Source organism: Sinohyriopsis cumingii, chromosome 17, assembly GCF_028554795.1.
Source record: "Sinohyriopsis cumingii isolate HCF-2022 chromosome 17, ASM2855479v2, whole genome shotgun sequence".
Classification (NCBI taxonomy): domain Eukaryota; kingdom Metazoa; phylum Mollusca; class Bivalvia; order Unionida; family Unionidae; genus Sinohyriopsis; species Sinohyriopsis cumingii.
In genome coordinates, this window is record NC_142977.1 from 7,067,016 (window position 1) to 7,089,056 (window position 22,041).

General features: G+C 42.9%; 1 protein-coding gene across 1 annotated transcript in view; it reads right to left on the bottom strand.

Annotated features, from left to right (window-relative positions):
* LOC149777693 (kinesin-like protein KIF14) overlaps positions 1-20,886 on the bottom strand; it is a 32,293-nt gene extending 11,407 nt beyond the window's left edge. The window contains exon 1 of the mRNA XM_089940411.1: positions 19,664-20,886. The gene's annotated coding sequence lies outside the window, so the exon portion shown is untranslated. The remainder of the gene's footprint in view (positions 1-19,663) is intronic.
* Between the last annotated feature and the right edge of the window lie 1,155 nt (positions 20,887-22,041).

A 22,041-nucleotide genomic window follows, 5' to 3' on the forward strand; every position in this document is an offset into this window, starting at 1 on the left:
TCACCTGTCTTCTTTCTTCCTCAGAAGAATCCCTCTCTTCCTCTGAAGAATCCCTCTCTTCTTCTGAAGAATTCCTCTTTTCTTCTGACTCCTCTTGTTTCTTTTTGGGGCAATCTGGAGACCAATGTCCTTTTTCTTGACAATGATAACAGGTATCTTGACTTTTGTCTCTTCTAACCCCTTTTTTTCTTTTTTGACGGTCGGGACACTCTGAAGACCAATGCCCTTTCTTCTGACAGATATAGCAAGTATCTTGACTTTTATCTCTAAAGGAAGGAGAGTAGTCCGTAGGCTGGTCTGAAGAGAATTTTCTAATAACCCCTCGCAAAGCTCTGACGAAACGTTCCATCTGGTCAGTCTCTTCCATCGTTGTGCTCGGTTCGAGAGTGAAATGAATAGTGAAAGGACAAGACACACACCCTTTTATATACGCTGGTCTGCTATGACTATAAAGTAGTTTATGGTGTTTGAACTTGAGTCATTTGACTTTTTGCTTTCAAGATGAAACGATCCCATTCATTCGAGAAGAAAGAAGAAAGTAAGAGGCAGAAACGTGATCTATCGCCTCGTACCAGGGCTGAGATCTTGGCACAAATTCATGCCAGTGATTTTGAAGAGGACATGAGTGAACCAGAATTTGAAACCTCTAAACCAAGTTCACCACCCTTAGTCAACCCTGAAAAATACTATTCCATTCGAGAGACGGAAAAGCGCTCCTCTAGAAAATTTAGAACCACGGCTTACAAATACACGGTGAAGTTTAAAGATTTCAAGTCCGAAGTACCGTTAGAGAAAGCAGAAGGGTTCATCACCGGAGTGTGGGATTCTCTGCTCACTGCACTCAAGCGACAATGTCAACCCAAAGAAGATGACCGCTTGAGACTTTCCATACAACACGACGGTTTGAAATCCCCTGTTTGGATCGAGTTTAGCACCCCTGCAGAATTGACCGCTTCCAAAGTCATGGACAAGATTCAACACGTACAACAATCTAATGATCAGTTTGACATCACCGATGGTAAAGCCACACTGGACATGACCCACGTCTCTCCTCCTCAAGGGACTGGACGCAAAAAGATGTTATTGGTGGACGACCTTCGCAACACCAAAACAAGTCTCGTCCGAATTAAGAACCCTCATGACCAGATGTGTTTAGCCCGTGCCATCGTGGTGGGACGAACCTATGCCAACAAGAACGACACGGTAGAATGGAAAAGAACCTGGGACACTATTCAACGTTCCGACCGAGCCAAACAACGAAATGAAGCAGAACTCCTGTTACAACAAGTCGGACTGTCCAAAGACACACCCTGTGGCATTCCTGAGATGCAAAAATTGCAAGATGCCCTAGCTCCACGATACACCTTGAAAGTGCACCCTCAAGAAGTGCGCGGGCCTCTATTGTTTCGAGGCCAAGACTTTAAGGACGGAAAATACATTCATGTCTATTATCACGATGAACATTTCGATACCATTACCAGTATCACTGGATTCCTGGGATATGTTTATTATTGTGAGAAATGTGACTATGGTTATAATAATCGAGAGCAACACAAACATTGTGGATGGAAATGCTCAGGATGTTTGGCCTCTCCACCCTGTCTGAGCGAAGAACCAGTGCCTTGTTCCACTTGTCTGCGCACGTTTGTCAGCCCTACCTGTTACCAACAACATCTGAAGACGCAAGGTTCACAGAAGAAATGCGCTTGTCAACTGCTGAGATTGTGCCCTACGTGTGGACAAGGCATACTTACCAATAATGCCAAGGCACACGTATGTCGAGGAAAGAAAAAATGTCACATTTGTCACCACATCGTGGACTTGGAACACCAATGCTACGTGCAAAAATACCAACCCTCACCAGAGAAAGAGGACGGTCACAAGAAGAAAGGCAATTTCATCTTTTTCGATTTCGAATGCATGCAAGAGACCGGCATTCACATTCCTAATTTTTGCGTGGCTCATCGAGCGTGCGAGAAGTGCATTCAAGAACCTATCTTCAGTCATTGCCCTCACTGCAGCAAGACTCCTGGAGGACGTGAAAAAATCTTTCGGGGACCGAACACGTTAGCCGATTTTGCACAATGGGTCTTAGACCCCATCGACAAGACGTGGAGCCAAGAGGACATCGAACGTTACGGAGATTGTCATCGTCATGCCACGGTGATGGCTCACAATTTCTCCGGATACGATGGACAGTTTCTTTTGAGGTACTATACGGAACAAGGCACCGAGCGTCCTAAAGTGACTTTGAACGGAGCCAAAATCATTTTCATGCAAGTGGGACAAGTACAGTTTAAAGATTCGATGAGCTATTTGGCCATGCCTTTGAGTCGAATGCCTAAAACGTTTGGAATGACAGAAATGGCTAAAGGGTACTTTCCACACTTTTTCAATACGGAAGCCAATCAACACGCCGTTCTACCCCATTTGCCTGAGGCTCACTATTACGACCCCGACAACATGCGTACCGAACAACGAGAAGCTTTCTACGCTTGGTACCAGGCTCACGCTTCGGACCCTTTCGACTTTCAGGAAGAAATGCTAAAGTATTGTCGTTCCGACGTGGACATTTTACGGCGTTGCTGTGGAAAATTTCGAGAACTGTTCATGGAACACGGAGGGGTCGATCCTTTGAAAGAAGCTTGCACCATTGCCAAAGCGTGTTCCTTAGTGTATCGACAACGATTCATGCCTGAAAACACCGTGGCTGTCATCAGTCCTCAAACGACCCACTTTGTCAAACGTCAATACTCGGTCAAAGCCCTACGTTGGTTACATTACTTGTGCGACAAGGAAGACAAGTGGATTCAGCATGCCCGCAACGGAGGGGGTGAAAAGACCATCGGAACATATTCGGTCGATGGCTGGGACTTAGAAAACCCCAAGATCGTGTACGAGTTTAACGGTTGCTTATTTCACGGATGTCCCGTCTGTTACCCTGACCGTGGTACTAAAAATCAGTTTTTGCAACGAACCATGGAAGACTTGTACCAGGACACTTGTCAGCGACGCCTAAAGTTAGAACAGGAAGGATACCAAGTGGTGGAAATGTGGGAACACGAGTACGATCACCGTATGAAAACCGATCCCGAGTTTAAACGTCTCGTGGAAAGTTACCAGTTCATGGACCCGCTGAACCCGAGGGATAGTTTGTACGGAGGAAGGACCAATGCCACCTGTTTGCTGTACCAAGCCGACGAAGAGAAAGGAGAAGAAATCAAATACTTGGACGTGTGTTCGCTGTATCCCTACGTGTGCAAATATTGTCGCTTTCCTGTAGGGCATCCGCAATTGCTGACGGAACACATCGACCTGAAAAACATTCGACAATACGAAGGCTTGATCAAGTGCAAAGTTTTGCCTCCCACGAACCTCTACCATCCCGTCTTACCTCACCATTGTCAAGGCAAACTGATGTTTCCCTTGTGCCGTACTTGTGCCGAAACGTGCAACCAAGATCAGCCTTGCCATCACAGCCAGGAAGAACGGACCTTGACGGGAACCTGGGTCAGCGTGGAATTGTTCAAAGCTCTGGATATGGGATACCAACTGTTAGAAGTGTACGAAATTTGCCACTTTCCCAAGACACAACAGTACCGCAAGGGTGACCCCACGCAGAAAGGCATTTTCGCAGACTACGTGGATGCCTTTTTGAAACTGAAGCAAGAAGCCAGCGGCTATCCTTCCTGGTGTCACACTCCCGAAGACCAAATACAATTCAAAGAGAAATACTACGAACAAGAAGGCATCACTTTAGACCACATCGAGAAAAACGAAGGCAGGCGATCGTTTGCCAAAGTGATGTTAAATTGCTTGTGGGGTAAAATGGCACAACGACCGTGTTTACCCAAGACGGAATATTTGACAGAACCTTCCCGCTACTTCCAGATGATTCACGACAAAACCAAATACATGAAACACGTGGACGTCGTTCGAGAGAATTTGATCTTGGTCAATTACGAAGAAGATCTGGACTTTGTACAAGACGACCCTTTTGGAAATGTCATCATTGCGGCTTACGTGACAGCCCATGCTCGCTTAAAATTGTACGAAGCTTTAGAACTGTTAGAAGAACGCGTCCTGTACTTTGACACGGACAGTTGCATTTACATCCATCACCCGATTCAACATCACCCTAACATCGAAGGAGACCGTTTAGGAGCCTGGACAGACGAGCATCCCGACGACAAGATTCTAAGTTTCGTCAGTGGCGGTCCCAAAAATTACGGCTACGAATACCGGGACAAACAAGGAGAAGTGCACACGACGTGCAAAGTGAAAGGACTGACTCTGAATTATCGTACCAGTCGAGTGGTCAACTTTGGGGTATTGAAAGAAGCCTTGCAATCGGGAGAGGATGGAAACTTTAAAGTGACCACCTTTCAACCGAACAAGATTGTACGTTTACCCACTCACCACATCGTCAGTCGGCCCTTGGAAAAAGTCTATCAAATCGTGTACCAGAAGCGAGTTCGACTTCCCAATCATTTCACCTTACCGTATGGACACGTTGGTATAAAACATTGGTTCTAAGAGGATAGTTACCCCACCAGAAAGATGACTTCGCCACAGCAAGAATCGAGTGAGAAACCCGATGAGAACTCCAAGTTCAAACCCTACCATTTTCCAGTCTTCTTACCTGACTATTGTGATTGTGCCCGTCGATTGGACACGTTTCAGAAATGGTCTACGGATAGGGAAGGATTACCTTCTTCGCATGTTTTAGCTAGAACAGGATTTGTCTACTTGGGACCTGAGTCAGGATTGGGATACGAGGTACAGTGTTTCGCTTGCGGACTGAAGTTACGAATGGATCTATGTATCTATAAAGATTCAGCTATTCTGGAACATACTCGATGGTCTCCGCACTGCCCTTACCTTTCTATGGCCTTTCCACCCATCACACTACGGTACAATGTTGACGGTACCTTAGAGACGGTACCTTCCAGAACAGGACATAAAAAACGTAAAAAAGGAAAGATGTACAAGCTGGAGACTGCATTGCGACTAGTATAAAAAAGGGGCTATGGTCAAGATCGATAGTTCATTGTGACTACCAAGACCGAGCGAACAAGATGAATACTTTGAAAAAGACATCGTTTCAGTTTGGGGATTGTAAAAAAGTTGTATCTTCCTCTAGTGTGACTAATATTGGATGGATAAGACCCATGCATTGCGACGGAAAATGTCCGGAAGGAAACTGCGATTGTCCATGTGGTTACCATTGTAATTGCGTAACGGAGTTTGCAGACGAGTGCGATTGTGAGCCTTGCGATGGGACCGATGCTGTACCTTGTGACCTGAGCGATGCCGTAAAGCATCATGGGAACTTTAGTACCCCTACCCCTATCATGGAAAGTGATGCTGTGCGTGTCAGACCTGTGGGATGCGAAAGTGATGCTGCTCGTCCTCTTGGACATTTTACTGGGTTTCGTTTTAAAGGGGAATGTCCACCTTCACGTCTACCCCCTTACGTATGTCATCCAGCCCTGAGCAAACTCCTACCTATGTCACTCAACCCTCATCGAAACGAACCTGTGAAAGACGAATATTCGTTTCCTGTGCGTTCGTCGGAATACTGCGACTTTGAAAATCGTCTTCAATCGTTCAAAGGAAAATGGCCAAAGTATCTGGGAGGACCGACCCCCGAAGAATTAGCCAGAGCCGGATTTTTCTACTTGGGCGAAGGAGATAAAGTCAAGTGTTTCAGTTGCGGTGTGTCACTTCACCACTGGGAACCGCAAGATTCGGCCTACGTAGAACATGCTCGATGGTCACCGAATTGTCATTACTTACCCTTAGTGGGACCGAGACATTGAAGTAACTTTTTTTACCATAATCATCTGTTCATGGATACTTTACAAGAGAACATTCGTGCTTTGCCTGTGGAGTTGAGAGAACGCATTTATCGAGAACTGGTCAAAATACAAGTGAAACGTAAAGAACAATTGCATCCGATACGTCACCGGTGTTTGAACCACTGGTACCTGAAGGCTATACAAGGACTGATTCAATTGAAAGTGTTCCATTGGACAGACATTGATCAACGACCTCCTGGTTATAAAAAGGAATGGTTTGGTATTGACGATTCTATCTACTACATTGTAAACGTACTGCATCGAATTCCAGAGGAAGAGTTAACGAATTACCAACATCTTAAACACAATGTCAACTTAGTGAAAGAGGAAACTTCTGAACGAATTGTCATGTGTAGATTAGTGACTCAACGATTTAAATTCGACACTGAAGTGAAACCATGTTTGTGCAAAGAGTACATTTCTTGTGTCAGACCAAAGAGGATTTAGTATGACCTATTCATGGATACTTTGCTAGAGAACATTCGTGCTTTGCCTGAGGAGTTGAGAGAAAGGATTTACCGAGAGCTGGTGAAAATACAAGTGAAACGTAAAGAACAATTGCATCCGTTACGTCACCAGATCTTTAACCACTGGTACCTGAATGGTATAAGAGAACTGATTCGTCAGAAATTCTTTCAATGGTCAGACATTGTTCAACACTTTGAGGTCGCTAATGATCGACATGTTCATAATTATGGTTACTTCGAGATTCACCTAGTGCAACGCATTGAGGAAGACAAGTTAAAGGATTACAAACATATTTTACGTGGAATCTACTTAGAGGAAGAGGAAACACCTAAACGAACTCTGACGTTTCGGTTACAGTATGCAAGATTTAGATTCCCTACTGGAGAACGAAGATCTCTGGCTAGAAAGTACGTCTATTGCATCCGAAAAAAAGAGAATATAAAAACAGGCTGCCATGCCACGGTTTATGTCACATGTCATCCAACAGATTCCGTGGAAGGAACTCAATGACCATATTCAAACCGTGGATCATTACCATCAATTATTACAACAACTATATCCATTCAATTTTGGACGACAAGTGGTGTGTGTCTTAGTGACTTGTTTTCTGGGATTTCGTTTACCAGCCGATTCTTTGTGGACTCTTTACGATCAGTACTTACCACCTCCATGGCCTTAAATGGTCACGAAAAACTCCTTTTGTTCAAAGCCTTGCGTTTTCATCTGGATACTTCTCGACCTCAACAGGAAAAAAAGATTCGTCAACTTTTAGCAACCCAAGACGTGTATGACGATGTGTGTGTAGCTTGTGACTTACACCCTCATTGGACAGATGTTCGTGATTGGAAAAAGGGGGGTTTTGAGGCTTGGACCCAAGAAGTGGCCCAGTATGCACAAGAGTTGTTCAAGGAAAAAAGTTACTTTTCAACCCGTGTTAGTGACGGTGCCAGAAGAACCCGTCACCGAGAACAACCACTCGCTTCAGGACAGGACTGTCATGGACATGCCTGAAAGGTCATTCCGGGAGGACACTTGTGTGACAATACCTCATGTAGAGACTGTAAGAACATTACACACTGTCCCTAGGACATCTTGGTTAACCAAAACATGTTGTACAGACACTTGTTTATATTCCACTTTGATCGCTTTGCTGTGTTTTATATTCCTGTACATCACTATTTGGGTTGTATGTATTTTTGTCTTTCGTGTTCATATTTGAAACATTCAATAAACGTGTTCTGAAAAAGTATATAAACTCTTGTCTTGTTTGTTTTTTCGTGTCACAAGTGACATTTCTCATACCATGGCTACCTCTGCTGTCTCTGCTCCCTCTTCCTCTACTGTCAAAGTCATCGACGAACACTTAGATCGTGCCAGTTGGGAGGCTTTGTATCTTCGCCATCCCTTTAACATGCTCATTGCTGGACCTAGCGGTTCAGGCAAAACCGAATTCGTCAAACGTTTGATCGAACATAAACATCATTTGATCGATCGGCCCCCTCAACGGATCGTGTGGTGTTACAAAGAGTGGCAATCGGCGTACAACCTCTTGCGAGAAAGTCAAGGCGATTCCATCGTGTTTGTGGAAGGCATTCCTAAAGAAGACGATGGCATCGTCTCTGACTCCCGTCTAACCCATTTGGTCATTTTCGACGACATGTTAGGAGAAGACGAAGAAGAAATTAAATTGTGGTTTACGCGCAAAGGGCATCACCGTAATGCCAGTGTCATTTACATCACCCAAAATTTGTTTCAACAAAGTAAAGCCCATCGCACCATCAGTCTCAATGCGCATTACGTGGTCTTGTTTAAAAGCCCTCGAGATAAATCGCAAGTGCAAGTCTTAGCCAAACAGTTAGGAACGCCTTGGCTGACTCAGGCGTACGACGATGCCACTCAAACGCCACACGCCTATTTACTCGTCGATTTGAAACCTACGACTCCCGAGGATTTGCGATTTCGTACCCACTTGTTTCACCACTGGTGCCAAGACGGAGGGCCTGTCCTGTACACGTCTCCGTCCTCGACTTCATTTCACTCCCCATAAAAAAATCTATAAAAACCTCAGACCCTTTTTCGTCTGTCTCACACAGTGTGAACATGACGTCCCTTCAGTCACATCTTCCCGTCAAATTGATTCGTGCCTTGTATGGCATCAGTCGAGAAAAAGATCCACAAACACGAGCTCGTGTCTTAGAAGCTAGTCTCAAAGAAGTCTTACGATGGTTCACGGTGACGGCACGTCAATTACTCCAAGGAATCATTCAGATTCCTCATCAAACCCAACGCTTTTTCGATCGAAACAAAGTCGCTTTGGTCCAACTGGCCGATCCCCGCATCGACACTCAAACCAAAAAACAAATCATTTTGAAACCTGGAGGGAGCGGTACTCTAGGAGGGGTCATCATTCGCTCACTCTTAAGATGGGATCCTAATGCCCCCAAAGTTATCCCCAAGACAAAAGTCCAACGAAGCCCCAAGAAGAAAAAGAAAAAGACCAGGTCCCCAAGAAGAATAACTTCTCCAGTGGCAGGACCCTCCTCTTACCAGACACCACCACCATCACCCCGGAAAAAGAAAAGAAGCCCCCAGAAAAAGAAACAGAGAAAAAGTCCCCAGAAAAAGAAAAGTCCACAGAAGAAGAAGAAGAAAACTAGTCGCAAGAGAGGCACTTCGGCCAGGACGCAACCTTACACTCGCAAGCCACGACCTGCCACAGCGTCTCCGGCAGCCTCACGTTTGTCCACTTCTCCGTTGATGTCACCAGGAACTGAAGAGTACTTGGAGACGTTGATCACACCAAGAACTTCTCCGTTGATGACCCCCAAAAGAACTTCCCCAGTGGCAGGACCTTCCAATTTAGCGGCAGTGGCTGCTGCTCACAAAGTACCTTCTCCCAAAATCAAAGTCCATGAAAGATCGGGCATGTTACAAAGTTTACTGGATTTGTCCAAGCAAGAACTGGCTCGATTTAGTCCGTTACGTACCCCTGCACGACGTGTCATGCCTGTCCTCAAACTGATAAAACGTAAAGACAATCAGTGGCGACGAGTTCCAGTATAAAAAGACCTGTGACCAAGTCGGGGGTATCAGTGAACTTGTAAAAGATGTCACCTCCAAGAAGCCACAAAAGAAAGAGACAAAGGCAGACGCGTCATCCGACAAAGCGCTTAGCCAAGCATCGACGTTACCCTAAAAAAAGACACAGTCGTTCCAAGAAAAAGAGGCGTCAACAAAGGGGAGGATTCCTTGGCGATTTTCGGAAAAACATTGTCACCTTTATGACAAAGCGATAGTCCCAGAAAAAAAGATAAAAGGGTGTGCGTTAAGTCATCGACGTTAGTGTCTGTTCGGTGAATGTCCCGGAACCCACAAGCAAAAATGTCACCCTCCAGAAAACCCCAAGGAAAAAAAAGGAAAGGACTGCCACCACGTTTAGCCAAACATGGGGACCTGTTATCTGTCCTGTCCAAAGCTTCTCCACCCCTACGAAAAAAACTCATTCAAACGGCCTCCAAAGAGGTCATCGATACCGTGTGCGAATGTTGTTTGAACGTTTTGAAAGGCACGATCCCTTTGTCCAAACACCAGAAACAATGCTTAGGCAAACATCGTCACGTTCTTCGGAAAATGGTTCAAAAGAAAATTCCCATTCGTCAAAAAAAGAAGATGTTGGTCCAACGTGGAGGCATTTTACCTCTCTTGTTAGGCCCCATACTAAAAGGAGTCTTGGGAACCATGTTGGGAGGACTGATGGGAGCAAGATAAAAAGGCCTTCGGAAGTCCCAAGATCTCAGAATCGACCCCTGACAACCCATGGAAGGACGAAAACTAGCTTTAGTGCCTTACAAACGATGGATGGAATACCATCGGTGGCAAGAACAGCGCACCCCGCATTTACCTCCCAATCCCAATTTGAGCGAGATGTCCCAGTTACAACACGAACTGCAGTCCTTGATGGATCGCCAAGATTTGTCCGAAACAGAAAAATCGCAAAAGTACGGTCAACTCTTGCAACGACTGCAACTCTTTCACCAGAAAGCTTTAGACGAAACAGCTCTACCCACTTTGAAAGATTTTAAGACCTTGATGAAAAGTCCAGCACCATCACCAGTACCAGTACCAGTACCACCAGTACCCGTGACCAAGACAGAAATAGGAGAAGAAGAGGAAGGGTTTCAAACTCCACCAGAAAAAGTACGCAAGTTAACAACACCACCTACCTCCAGAATTGGATGGATTAAAAAGATGATGGCCACCCCTTCTTCCTCACAAGAGAAAAAGAAAGTGAAGACAGAAGTGAAGACAGAAGTGAAACAAGAACCGATATCCCCCGCTCAGACATCCTTCTCCTCTTCGACACCTATTGCTGGTCGCACACGCAAAGCCTTGCAATCCAAGAAAATACCCCAAGAGAAAATACCCCAAAAGAAAAAGAGTAGCCTCTTCCAAGAGTGGGTGCCTTATTAACACATCAACCAACACAAAAAATGGAAAAAGTCTTAGCCAGCATTTACTACGATCCCTCCCATCCTGCAGGTTACGCAGGAGTTCAAAAATTGTATCGTGCTGCCAAAACTCGACTGAAAAGTCTCCGTTTACCTCAAGTGCAACGATGGTTACAAGAACAAGCTACCTACACTTTACACAAACCCATTCGACGCAAGTTTGCCAGAAGTCGCACCCGAGTGGAAGGCATCGATCATCAATGGCAAGCCGATTTAGCCGATGTCTCTCATTTGGCCAGCTACAATCGTGGTTACAAATATTTGTTTTGTGTCATCGACGTCTTTTCCAAATTTGCCTGGGTCGTGCCCTTGACTTCCAAATCGAGCAGCGAGTTAGTGCGAGCCCTGCAACGGGTGTTGAAACAAAGCGGTCGTCGCCCTCTTCGATGGCAAACGGACAAAGGCACCGAATTTCTGAACCAAGCTTTCCAAAAAGAATTAAAGAAACGTGACATTCATTTTTTTACCACCGAGAATCCCGAAACCAAAGCCAGCATCGTGGAACGTTTTCAACGCACTTTGAAAGAACGCATGTGGAAATATTTTACGCATCACCACACTCTGAAGTACATCGACATCTTACCGCACCTGGTGCAAGCGTACAACCAATCTTACCATCGAAGCATCGGACGTGCCCCGCAAGACGTGACTCCCGACAACGAAGTGCTGGTGTTCGAGCGCCTGTTCGGTACGTCCCCAACGAGGGCTGTCCCCAAGAAAAGTGGAGAGTTGACCGTAGGAGATTGGGTGCGCATTGGCAAAACCAAACGCACTTTCGACAAAGGTTACTTACCTAACTGGACGACCGAACTGTTTCGCGTCACTGGACGAGTACATGGCCGTCATCCTGCCGTCTATAAATTGGAAGACATGAACGGAGAAGTACTCAAAGGAACGTTTTATTTGCCCGAGTTACAACGTGTCACCAAAAAAGAAGACGACGTGTACGACATCGAAAGCATTCTCGAACGCAGAACCCGTAAAGTGGGCAAACGACGTGTCAAAGAAGTCAAAGTACGTTGGAAAGGATATCCACCCAGTTTCGATTCTTGGATCGACGCTTCGCAAGTCATCGACTATAAAAAGAAGAAGTGACCATCATGCCCTTTCACACATCAGACGCAGCTACGTCGACCAGTCCTTCTTCCCCTAGTTCTTCTGTGCAAGATTTACAAAAACAACCCTTGTGGGTGTGGTGTGGAGAACGTGTGCCTAAAACGCAAATCGTCTTTTTCTGCCAAATCTTCGTGGTGTATTGTGTCATCGGGGCAGCCATCGCCAATTTGAGTTTGCAACAAGGAGACAAACAATTGTGGACCATTTTATTGAGCAGTTGCATCGGTTACCTGCTTCCCAATCCCTCCCTGAAATTCTCCTCGAACGGGAACGTTGTGTCCAGTGCCAGTGTCAGTCACCACTCCAATAACAACCACAACCAGAACCCCATTTTGGGCGGAGACACGCCTCTGACATCCACTAACCCCTCGGACAGTCACAGAACTCTGGAATTATGAGTCACCAAAACCAATTTTACTTAACCTTACCCAGTGACAGTTCCATGGAGGTGTTTCCCAACAACACGTTGTGCTGTTACACGGCCAAATTACCTCAAGCCATCCCCTTAGATCACGAAGCCCATTGGGAAGTGGCTTTAGTGGAAATGATTCACCCGACCCAAGTTCACAATGTCATTCCCAATCAAAATAAATTCGATGTGGAAGTTCATGACGAGCCATTGCAAGAGTACTTGGATAAGAATGTCAAATATGACAATAAAACCTATAATGAGAAAACTAAAACGTGGACCTACCACTTTGTGATTCTCCCAGGCTATTATTTCAGTGGTCATCATTTGGTCAGCGCCATAGCCTCCAGGTTTAATGGCGTGTTTGGGAAAGCTTTTGACATTGTCAAGAACAAAAGTGTCACCCTGGAGTACCACAAAGTAGCTCGTCGCTTCTTGATGAAATTTGAGCGAAGTAAAATCGTGTCCATTGAATTTTGTCCTGAATTGTTTGACATGTTGGGCGGTAACATGGAGCTGAGGAAGAAATTAGAACAAAAAACACCACCCGAATTACCCATCATTTACGACAACGTGACTTTTGGCCAGTATTTTAATAGCCCGGTAGAACTGAACCAAGGACTGAATTTGATCTTTGTGTATTCCGATGTGGTGGAATACAACGTGGTGGGACACACCTCCGTACCGTTACTGCGTGTCATTCCTTTCAAAGTGGATTCTGCCACGAACGCTGACGAGGAAGGTGGAAACACTTACCACGTCCACCGCGAATTTGTCCATCCTCACTATTTGCCTGTCAGCAAGTCGTATTTGGACACGGTCAACATTACTATAAAAGGAGATTTGGGACAAAATATTCCATTCACCAAAGGAAAAGTCACGGTGAAACTCCATTTTCGAAAACGGTTCTCTCACGACTCGTAAGTAAGTAAGTCATGTATCCAGTGTACCAAGGGGTGGCTCGACAGCGAGGACACGGTTTAGGAGACATGTTAAAATCGGCCTTTCGTTCGGTGGCTCCAGTCTTGAAACCGATGGTGACACGCGGATTGCACGCCTTGAAAGATGCAGCACTGACACAAGGCAAAGAATTTCTCCAAAATGTCATCATCGACAAACAAAACCCTAAAGAAGCCTTCATGAGGGCAGGCAAAAATGTCTTGCTGCAAACGGGCAAAGACATTTTGGGCCGACGAGACACACCTATAAATGCCCTGCACGCTACCGAGTCAAGCATTCAGCAAGGACAAGGCAGAAAGAGACGACGAAGAAGAAAACACCCTTTCACCAGACTTCAAGCGAGAAAGGCCAAGAAAAGAAGAACCGTTCGAGACTTAGACGTTTTCGATTATTGAAACACAGCAACAACAAAAAAATGATGCACCGAGAGTCTTGCGCTTGTTCCAAGACGGAACTGGATCTGTTTGCCATGCCCCCCACCATGATGACGATGCAAGAATCCCAGTGGGTGGAATTTCATCCCGTCTCCTCATTGACCGATTCCACTCCCATCGAGTTTGACATCAAAGGACAGCCCGAAGATTACATCGATCTGAATAGCAGTTACTTGTACCTGAAAGTCAAAGTTGAAGATAAGACAGGAGGTGATATAGACACTGAAGCAGTAGCTCCCGTCAACAATTTCATGCATTCCTTGTTCAGTGGAGTGGACTTGTACTTGAACAACAAACTGGTCAGCAGCAGCATGGATACTTACCCTTATCGGGCCTACCTGGAAAATCTCTTGACGTACGGAATAGATGCCAAGAACACTCATCTCAATGCCTGTGTGGTATGGGAAGCTGACGATGAAGATCAGTTTGAATTACTTGAAATTGATACAACCAAAGAACACAATGGGGGATTTGTAGAACGAAGAGACAGAATCAAAGGAGTCAACAAAAGTTTAGAACTGATGGATCGTTTGCATTTGGACATGTGGTTGCAAGAGAAATATTTGCTGAACGGAGTGAATGTTCGCCTGAGACTGAATCGGAGCAGTCCCGCTTTCCATTTGATGGCTGATAGTGACGGTTACAAAACCAAAATCCAAGAAGCCAGACTCTACGTGCGACGTGTGGAAGTGCTACCTAAAGTAGGTAACGACATCAGTCAGACGTTGAGCAGAACGACCGCCAAGTATCCCATCCGACGTGTGGAAGTGAAAACGTTCACCATTTCTGCTGGACTGCAATCCATAACCGAAGATCATCTGTTTCAAGGACAGTTACCCAAACGTTTGATCGTTGGTATCGTCGAGAATACAGCCTTCAACGGAGATGCCGAAAAAAATCCTTTCAACTTTCAACACTTTTTAGTGAAGAAAATCGAAGTCAGTCGTGATGGCAAGACCTTGTGTACCCGACCTTTCGAACCTGACTTTGCCAAGAAGAATTACTTGAGATCGTACTTGTCCTTGTACGAAGCCACCGGACAGTTAGGAACCAACACCACTCACGGCATTACGTATGACGATTATGCAGGAGGCTATGCTTTGTGGGCTTTCGATTTTACTCCAGACCAAGGCAGCGACGAGGGACATTTCCACCCTATAAAATCCGGCCAGATTCGTGTGGAACTTCAGTTTGCAAAGCCACTGGACAAGACAGTGAACGTCATCCTGTATGCAGAATTCGATAATACCATAGAAATCAACAGTTTGAGAGAAGTCATTCTAGATTATTAGAAAGCCATGGAAGACTGTTGTCCCTCTTTACCTAGTGGAGAAACTTTGGAGATGGAATGTAAGGAGACCGTGGAAGGAGAAGAATCTCAAGACAAAGACGAAGAAGATATCATGATGAAGTCGAGATGGCCAGAACAAGAAGCCCATTTAGTCTCCTGTTTTGCCAAACACTTGGTCGACAAAATGACGGAATTGATCAAGAAAAATTGTTATGGATGTCAAAACGATCATCCCAGTCAAATTCAACACGATAAATGCCTGATGTTGAGTCAAGAAGAAAAATTGGACGAGTATCTGGACGAAGCTTGGAGTCTCATCTCAAACAAAGACGTGTTGCACCAGTGGTATAAAGACTTGCGTGAACATTCTTGTCCACCATTAACCACTCAAGAGATCCATCGTATCGAAGCTCTCCTGAATCAGAGTGAGGAAACAGAACGAATAACCGTTTATTCGTCAGACATTTTCAAGCAAAAAGTCAGGATCGAATTGACGACTTATTATTACCTGTGAAGAAGAAAAAAAACACAAATCAATGGATACCTGGGAACTTTATTACCTTTTGAACCATAGTTCGTATACGGCTTCTTGGAATCCTGTCGTCTGTGCTAAAGATGAACTCCCTCATCGCAAACCTAAAGACCATCAAGCTTACGTGATCAACACGGACGAAAGTCATCTCCCAGGAACCCACTGGGTAGCCGTCTACTTTCCTCAAGAAGGATGTGTGGAATATTTCGATTCGTACGGATTGCCCCCTTTGGAAGACGATATCATCGACTTTATGAGAAGAAATGCTCAAACCACCCGATTCAATAACGTGAAATTACAAGGCACAGATTCCTTGGTGTGTGGACAGTACTGTGTGTATTTTCTGCATCATCGCAGCCTGGGCTATTCCTTAGAACATTTAGTGACTCATTTTGATCCTCGTTCTTCTGCTAGAAACGATGTGAAAGTAGATCGATGGTTTTGTGACCATTATGCTTATCTTTTGTCTCAAGCTAGGAAACGTAGTGTCCATCAATGGCCTAATGATTTCCAACAGTGGAAATCACAATTTCATTCACAACGTTGTCAGCCTTGTTTAAAGTAGATTGTATTTGAAGAAAAAATGTTTGTGATTTGAAAAAAATTGTTTGATGTTATCATGTTGTATTATTGTTAAAAATGTTGCTGTTTAGTGTTAAGTGATTTTTTGAATAAAAAATGTTGTGTTTAGAAAAAAAATGCCTTTGTGGTTTGTTTAGCTATAAGAATGTTGGATTGATGCTCTTTCATTTCTTACTATCTCTCTCATGAACGTTGCGACTCGAAAACCGTGTGGGGGATGTTTTCCTTCACGTCCGCGCTTTCACTTTAAGAACCGGGTTGTTTCCAGTCTAACCATCCATTGTCGACTCATCCTCCTACGAAGATGTGCTCCAAACTAGCTAAGCTCAACGAAGCCTACGTGAATTTGCATAGGGTCAGACACAGTCTGATACCGAAGCCAGAAGAAATAGAGAATGTGAGAATGTTAAAAATCACTGAAGACCTGATAGAAGAGCTCTTCAGAGAAGAAGTGAACAGGGAGAAAGAAGAATGGACAGAGAAGTACAGACTTCAAAAACAGCAACAACAACAACAACAACAACAACAACAGCAGCAGCAGCAACCTGAACCTGACAGAGGCTTTGTCGATTGCCGTATCGACACCAAAGAGTTCTTCTTCTCTTTCCGAAGAAGCAGACCTATCGCCAGAAAGTCTATCCTCAGAGGACATCGCAGTCTTAGAAACTAAAAAAGAATGCCATAGCAAACAAAAAAACAGCCCTTTTCAGGGCTACCCCAATACTCTAGAAAAGAAGTAACGATAGATTTGCCAATGTATGTGTAGGTAGAGTAGTGTGAAAATAAACACTAACTCTTTCTTAATAGTGGAAGTGTATGAGTCGGTGTGTTTGTAAGAGCTCAGGTATGTTGGTGCGGATAGTAGATTAAAATGATATCTTTTCTTAGTGTTAGAGGTGTATATTTGGAGTTAGATTGAATTGCTTTGCGTATGTGGATAGTCTATTGAAGTGATTTATAAAAAATTTTAAAATAGTGATGGGTAGCATAAAAAGTAAGTGAGTGTTTCTTTTAGGTCCGCGCGTTGTTGTTTTTTTGGTCATGATCTAGGTAAGATGAATTTTATGTTATTAGGGGGATGTTTTCCTTCACGTACGCGCTTTCAGTATAAATTGAAACTCGTTCGGCAGTCCAGCTACCCTTGTTGATTGATCAACACAGCCAGAAGAATGAACACGAGACTTGAGAAACTGTTGGAGCTTCATGTGCATCTGGAATATGCCAGGCGCATATTAAATGAACTGGCCGCGGAAGCCATTGTCGAGGAGGGAAGGGTAAGAGAGGAGGAAAGAAGAAAGAAAGAAGAGGAGGAGAGAAGATATAAAGAAGAAGAAGAAAGAAGATATAAAGAGGAAAGAAGAAACAAAGAAGAGGAGGAGGAAAAGGAGAGAAGAAATTTCAAAATCCCAGAGAGCGAAAATTGGGATTCTGAAGCGACATATCCTGCCTCTGCTCTCTGCCCCCAAAAGGTAAAAAGTAACTGGGGGATAAGATGTGTATGTGGCGCCAGGCCTGGAAGGTGCCACCATTAACCAGGTGTCCATGAAGTTCCAAACAAAAACAGCCCTTTTCAGGGCTACCCAATACTCTAGAAAAGAAATAACTATTAATTTGCCAATGTGTGTAGGTAGAGTAGTGTGTATATAAACACTAACTCTTATTTTAGATAGTGTGAGGGTATGAGTTTGTGTGTTTGTGTTTGTAAGAGCTCAGGTATGTTAGTGTGAATAGTAGATTATGGGTTTCTTAGCGTATGTGAAGAGTATAGTTAGGGTTTTATTATATGAAATGAGAAAGTAGGGGGATGTTTTCCTTCACGTTCGCGCGATGTTGGGTCATCATCTAGGTAAGATCCATTTTATGTTTTAGGGGGATGTTTTCCTTCACGTTCGCGCTTTTCGTATAAGAAGCCACAGTGCTCGTTGTTCAAACCATTCTGCAAAGAATACAAAGAAGATGGCTTCTAACCAAATGGACAAAATGGAAAAATTGCAAAACGTCCTCGACAATTTAGGAATGATAGAGCAAATGTTGGTTAACCTAAACGAGGATCACTATTCATATAGTCCCCATCGAGTGAAGATGGAGATAAACAATTTACGAAAAATGAAGGTAATCATCAGTGATCTGTTGAAAGAAATAAAGGAGGAGAAGGAGGATGAAGAGGAAAAGATAAGAATAAGAACATGGAACGAAAAAATTGAAAAAGAAGAGGAAAATGAGAAGAGGAAGAAAGAAGAGGAGGAGGAAGAGAAGAAAGAAGAGAAGGAGAAAAAAAAGAAGAGAAAGAGTGTTGGAGATAAAATAAGAAGTTGGTGGAGGAAAAGAAGAAATTAGAAGAAGAAAACCCAAAGGCCCTTTTCAGGGCCCCCATATATCTCGAAAAGAGATAGTCTTTGAATTGCCTACCCCTTTTTTAAAAAAATTTTTTTATTTTTTTTTATTTTTTTAAAAAAAATCCTATATTCAATTTCCCTTGACGCTAGATTGACCCACGATTTATTCCCATGTTAAATTCCCCTTGTCCGTAGAGTGACCCACGATTTATTCCCATGTTAAATTCCCCTTGTCCGTAGATTGACCCACGATTTTTCGCCATGTTAAATTTCCATTGTCCGTAGAGTGACCCAGGGCTGTTTTGAGTGGAATTTCCATTGTCCGTAGGGTGCCCCACTTCACTACTAGGGGGGCTTAACTTTTGTAAATGTCATGGGGTGCTGGAGAATGATCACATTTAGGGTTTCATCAATTTAAAACTGCAGGCCAAATTTGGCTGAGCTGAAGTATTATTTACTTTCATGGGACTAATATCCAATTAATTGTTGGTCAACTTATACCACAAAATCCAATCTGCAGAAAGGGTAAACAACTCCTGTAAATATTGTTATGGAATGTTAGAAACTGAACTAATTTAAGGTCTCTAATCAGCGTAAAGCCACATGCCGAATTTGCTTGGAATCCAACAATCATTTGTGAATTATAACAACCAAAGCAAGCAGTGTGTAACAGGATAAACCTGAATGGATGCCTGGATCAAATAACACAACACAATGTGATGACAGATGATAATTTATATAAAATGAATTAATACAAATAATATATATATATATATATATATATATATATATATATATATATATATATATATATATATATATATATATATATATATATATATATATATATATATATATATATATATATATTACAAATACAGATATTTTTTCACGCTCCGAACATACATCTCATTCAAATACTCTATCCAAACATTCACAAATAGGAAAACTAAAAATGAAAGTGAAATTCAATTAATCTCTTGAAATGTAAGCGAGATTCACATAATCTCATGTAATCAAAAATAAAGATTCAAATAATCTTATGTATTCAAAATGACTCAGTTGTACTCAGCTGAAACAACCAATTGAAACAAACATGACTCAGTCATTTGTACAGCCGTATGATTTATATATATTTGTAAAACTTGCAAAATGTGTCCACTGACCAACCACACAGCTCTCACAAATTCTTGGGTTGACCCTCACTTGTATTGGCCTTACACACCCTTCATGGATCCACCATGTGCACAAGTTTACAAACTAGCAGTTTTGTCTTCGTATGGCCTTGATGGGTACATCATCTTCCATATCGACACACAGACTGCCAAACAGATAGCCTGAGATACCCGCAAACGCATACACACCGACAGCACTCAGTTCTCCTAGATTGGGTTGGCCCACTTATATTGGCTACACACTCCCTTCATGGATCCACTATGCACACAGACATACGTATAGACATACGTACAAGACAGCTACAGACAGCCCTAGACATCCACAGACAGCTCTAGACCGCTTCAGACAGCCCTAAACAGCTTCAGACAGCTCCAAATAGCTTCAGACAGCCCTAAACAACTTCAGACTTACATAAACAGCTATAGACAGCCCTAGAAAGCTTTAGACAGCCCTAAACAACTTCAGACAGCCATAAACAGCTTCGGCCAGCTCTAAAGAACTACAATAAAACCAAACTGGTCATAATAATAGGTTCGGAATTAACATCTATAGATACGTGCTGCTAAATTAAACTAATAGCAACTTGTAATTCAAAAGTTCACAATGTTTCAAATCTGCGTAGTAGTAAAGACATCATTTCACGATACGACATTAAAAACTGAATACGCTTCATATATCAAATAAAATACAAATGTAACACTTACCCCAATGGCTGGAGAACACAAATGGAGAACGTTCACTCCTTGACAAGATCCATAGACTAGTGTGTCAGTTAGAAACGGAACTTGCATTAAATCCACAGGAAAATAAGTATTATTCAGGGTAAAATACCCGTGCTTACCGTGCTTTTAGTGAATCTCGCCGCAATCTTATACGATGTAAATGTTAGTCTGAGCTTTGAAATTTACAATCATGGAGAAAACGCTATTACAGACGCAATTACTGAAGTACATCATGGAGATGTTCAAGGCGGGATTGTTCTGGGCGTATCAACGTTAGTCGAACAGATGATGTGGTTGTTGTGTCATAACATAATCATGCACCATATGCAGATTGAAATAAAGCAAATAAAGTTATGGCCGAAATTCGTCAACGAGCTGTAAACACCGTGTATAGAGTAATAAACATTCTAAGGAAATAAACCAACAGTTTTTTTTAGCAAGTTTATGTTTTATATTTTTAATGCATTATATTGTAAGAAAAATGTTTTTACACGCTCTTAGGCGCACTTATGTCGGCGCGCATATCTTGCTCGCTTTTGTCGGGTCACCACAAAACGTATCGACTGAACATAATTTCTTTTTAAACTTACCTCCATATCTTCAAAAGACTTAACAACAAATGTAGATAAATCTTCAACATAAGGACCTAACACAGGGTGTTCTCGCACTTTCAGCTTAAAGTAGAAAAAAAATTAAAAAAAATAAAACTAAAAAAAACCTGGCAGCTAATGCAGAATACACACACACACACACACACATAACAATATATATATATATAATAAGAATAATAATGAGGACTTTGTATAGCGCCTAATCTTTAGAAGCTCAAAGCGCTTTACAACATTAGACAACACCTATAAGATAAAAAACATATAATGATAGGATTACAAAAACAAACACCATGAAATTAGAAAACATAAAAAACATGCTGAGAATATTTAAGGTAGGAAACATTATTAGGTCTTTAAGTTTGTTCTTGCATTCGAAATAAGTTAGGTTTGAGAGCACTCTTGAATGGGATCACTGTCTTTGTGTCTAAGTTCAGTGGGCAATTCCACGTTGCTGGGCCCTGGTATGCAAAAGAACGCTGTCCATATGACTTTGTTTTCATACTGGGAATAATGAGTGTACGATTGTCAGAAGAGGAGCGTAAGTATCTTGCTGGTGTGTACACATGGGTGAGGTCGGATAGGTATGTTGGACTAGAGTTCGACAGTGAAACGTAGCACAGAGAACAAATTTTGTGTTTGATTCTGGATCGAATGGATAGCCAGTGTAGGGTACAGAGCAGCGGGGAGGTGTGCTCTGATCGTGGTACTCTAAGTATGATCCAAGCAGCTGTGTTTTGAACTTTTTGAAGTTTCTGGAGCAGATATTGAGATGAACCAGACGTAACTGAGTTACATTAGTCCAGTCTTGAAAGTACTAATGAACACACAAGTGTTTTAGTGGCATCAACTGAAAGATATTTGCAAATTGAGCTGATGCGTCTCAGCTCAAGATATGCAGCCTTGCATATGTTCATGACATGTTGGTGCAATGTGAGAGTACTGTCCAGAGTGACACCTAGGTTTCGTACTGATTGTGTGAATTTAATGTTGGTGTTGCTGATATTTATTGTTTGAGGTAAATGATGTAAATGAGAA